Source organism: Bufo gargarizans, chromosome 3, assembly GCF_014858855.1.
Source record: "Bufo gargarizans isolate SCDJY-AF-19 chromosome 3, ASM1485885v1, whole genome shotgun sequence".
NCBI lineage: Eukaryota > Metazoa > Chordata > Amphibia > Anura > Bufonidae > Bufo > Bufo gargarizans.
Genome location: NC_058082.1, coordinates 130,855,965 through 130,860,296, shown reverse-complemented (window position 1 = coordinate 130,860,296; position 4,332 = coordinate 130,855,965).

The window sequence follows — 4,332 nt, the reverse complement described above, 5'->3', positions numbered from 1 at the left end:
GGGATTCCTGCTTCTCAACGGTCCTGCAAACCTGCTGTAATTTTAACAAATGGTTTGGCAGAACCGGAGAGAATCTGCTGGATCCCATGCCTGTTCATACATGATCGTGGTATTTAATAGCAATAATCCAGTATTAAATTTGAAAAAAATCATACTTGCTCCATTTGAACATCTGGCACGAAACCTCTTCCAGTCTGAGATGACGTCATATGTCACCGTGCACGGTAGTTCAGTGGAGATCCTCAAGTAAGATGGTGGCGGCCGGCCCATCGCGAGCAAATGGAGCCAGAAAGTATGATATCGTTTTCTGTTTTTTTGCACTATTGTTACATTGCACTGCAACCACTAAGCACGAGGAAATTCGGCTCTGTGACAAATTGAATTTATTATGTAATTTGGATTGAAGTCCACTTTGTGGACTTTGATTTACTTAACACTACAAATAACATCAGAGTGACACTGACAAATGTAGCTTTGGGTAAACGCATGGTTTACAGTGTTAAAGGGGTTGTCCAGGTTTAGAAAAAATAAGAGTGCCTTCTTCCAAAATTAGCATCACACCTATCTATAGGTTTTCGTGTCAGTGGAGCTGAGATGCAATATAAGACAAAACCTATAGACAGGTTTGGTGCTGTGTTTGAAGAAGGCAGTTGTGTTTTTCTAATCCTGAACAGCCCCTTTAACAAGCACACTGTACCTTTGCATGTGTTATGCTTTTTCATGCTAGAAAGATTCCAAAAATTGTCCCATATCAAGAGCAGATGGTGTTTAACTCGTAAAGGACCTGCGCCGTACATGTACAGCGCATATGTACGTGACTTAAGGACCAGCGCAGTACATGTACAGAAGTATTGGAATGCATTGTAAAGGGGATACGACCCCCAAAAGTTAAAGTTCCAAAGTGGGACAAAAAACTTCAATTATTTTTTTTAAACTGTGCTAAATAAACAATTTTTTTATCACCTTACATCACTAAAAGTTCAACACCAAGCGATCAAAAAGGCTTATGCCCGCCAAAATAATAACAATCTAACCGTCACCTCATCCAGTAAAAAATGAGCCCCTACCTAAGACAAAATAAAAAAAACTATGGTTCAGAATATGGAGACACTAAAACATTGTTTTTTGGGGGTTTTAAAAATGCTGTTATTGTGTAAAATTTAAGTAAATCAAAAAAGTAGACATCCTGGGTATCGCCGAGTCTGTAAGAACCTGCTCTATAAAAATATCACATGACCTAATCCCTCAGGTGAACACTGTAAATTATTTTTAATAAAAACGGTGTAAAAAAGCATTTTTTTGTCATCTTCATCACAAAAAGTGTAATAGCAAGCGATCAAAAAGTCATATGCACCCCAAAATAGTGGCAATCAAACCTTTATCTCATCCCACAAAAATGATACCGTACTTAAGATAATCACCCAAAAACTGAAAAGAATATGGAGACACTAAAACATGATTTTTTTGTTTCAAAAATGATATCATTGTGTAAAACTTACATAAATAAAAAAATTATATATTAGGTATCGCCGGGTCTGTAATAACCTGTTCTATAAAAATATCACATGACCCAACCCCTCAGGTGAATACCGTAAAAGAAAAAAATGGTGTAAAAAAAGCAATTTTTTTGTCATCTTACATCACAAAAAATGCTTTATGTAAAACTGATACAAAACCAAAATTTTTACTTGTCATTTTTGGTATTGTCGCGTCCATAAAAACCTGCTCTATGAAAAATACCACATGATATAACCTGTCAGATGAATGTTGTAAATAACAAAAAGTTAAAACGGTGCCGAAACAGCTATTTCTTGCCTCACAAAAAGTGTAATATAGAGCAACCAAAAATCATCTGTACCCTAATATAGTACCAACAAAACTTCCAACAAAACTAGTTTCTAAAATGGGGTGTTTCTGTAAACTACAAAATTAGGGCCATAAATGTAGCGTTTTGTTTGGCTGTTAACCCTTGCTTTGTAACTCGAAAAAATGAATTAAAATGGAAAAGCTGCCAAAAAAGTGAAATTCTGAAAATTCATCTCTATTTTCCATCAATTCTTGTGGAACACCTAAAGGGTTAACAAAGTTTGTAAAATCAGTTTTGTATACCTTGAGGAGCGCAGTTTCTAAAATGGGGTCACTTTTTGGGAGTTTCTACTCTAGGGGTGCATCAGGGGGTCTTCAAGTGTGACATGGCAGCTTAAAATAATCCCAGTGAAATCTGCTTTTCAAAAACCATATGGCATTCCTTTTCTTCTGCGCAATACCGTGTGCCCGTACAGCAGTTTACAACCACATATGGGGTGTTTCTGTAAACTACATAATCAGGGCCATAAATATTGAATTTTGTTTGGCTGTTAACCCTTGATTTGTAACTGGAAAAAATGGATTCAAATGGAAAATCTGCCAAAAAAGTGAAATTTTGAAATGTTATCTCTATTATACATTAATTCTTATAGAACACCTAAAGGGTTAACAAAGTTTGTAAAATCAGTTTTGAATACCTTGAGGGGTGTCGTTTCTAAAATGGGGTCATTTTTGGGTGGTTTCTATTATGTAAGCCTCACAAAGTGACTTCAGACCTGAACTGGTCCTTTAAAAAGTAGTTTTTTTCGGAAAAAGTTCAAGATTTGTGTAAGATCCTCACCTGTCTCGCACTCCAGTGTGACCAAAAAGGGTCCTCGTGGAGCTGCAGTACAGGTTACGCATGCCTCCATTGATACACCATGTCGCAGAGCCTGGCATGCATCCGCATGTACGCACTTCTTATGCGCTTTGCTGACCAGCAAAGGGAATAGCACCTGGCCACAAGTTCAAAGTAGATTAGGGGGTCAGCATTGGTCTAATTGACTAATGACCGAACAAAGCCTTGTACACAGGTGTAGGGCAGGATCATGACCTATGGGGAGTGGACACTTGGTGCCCTGGGATTTGTTAGCAGGCACATAAAAGTTGGCCTCCCAGGTCGGTCAGTGCCCACTGTTATCCTTCCTTATTCAGGTGCAGGTCAGTACTGCTAGCTAATGACTGAAGTTTACTTGGACTCCGTCTGTTCCAGTGGGACCCAGGACGCATCCATTTCCCTGGCAAGTTGCACAGAGACTTATGCACAAATCGGGACTACTCCTGGCTTTCCTTCATTTTTTGTTTGCCTGTTATTTGCCCAGTGAAGTTTACCTGGACTTTGTTTATTTTGTTAATAAACCCCTTTGACTTCATCCTCACTGGTTTGCTTCGTTGGTGCCTTGCATTACAGAACAGTGGGCCCAACAAACAGTTGCCATGGAAAGAATCCAGCAGCAGCTAACTGAGTTAACAAGAGCTGTTAATCTGTTAACCCAACGACGCCCGAACCTTCCCGTCAGCCGCTGCAGCTCAAATTCAGGAGCAACTGTCTAATGTGATGGGGGAGGTTCCAGGTTACCCATCACGATCACAAGGCACCAAGTGGAGCCGAAGATTCCTCTGCCTGTCTCCTTCACAGGAGATAGACAGGAATTCCTAAACTTCAGGGACTCCTGTCTTTTATATTTCCAGTTGCGGCCGATAGCTTCCGGCAATATCAGACAGAGGCAATAACCTTGCTGTGCAGAGATCCCCAATGTTGGGCGTTTAATTTGCCCCAGGACCACACCACCTATTTGTCAGTCGAAGCTTTCTTTGAGGCCATGGCCGTTATCTCCGATGACCCAGATCGTACCCGTACTGCTGAGAACAATCTCGAGCATATTCAGCAAGGTCGCCGCCCTGCTGAAGAATACGCTGCGGAATTTAGGCGATGGGCAGATTTCACCACCTGGGTCGACGCAGCCCTCTGCCATCATTTCCGGCTGGGATTTTCTGATGCAGTCCGGGATCTTGTTCTAGCCTTACCCACTGCTGTCTCTTTGCAGATGGCCATCTCCCAGGCAATCGATGCTGACAGACGTATCCATGAGAGGCGGGTAGAACGGTTAACTCGCTTTACACCTTCTCGGCCACATCCAGGGGCCACCAAGGCGGCAGAAGAGCCAGTGGAGGTTGGATCCTCCCATCTTGCACAAGCAGAACAAGCTTGTCGCCGACAGAAAAGTCTGTGCCTGTTTTGTGGAAAAGCAGGACATCTCGTTAAGACCTGTCCCCTCCTGTAGGCGGGAAACAAATGTACCTAGGGGCCATAGAGGAGAACCTCCTAGGTGCTATTATCCCTCCTCCAACTTGAGTAATGGTACCCATTTCACTACAGTGGCAAGACAAAGTCCATGTGTTTTCTGCCCTGATTGATTCTGGAGCAGCAGGGAATTTTATGTACTCATTCTTGGTGCATCGACTTGGCATCCCGCCAATCCAACC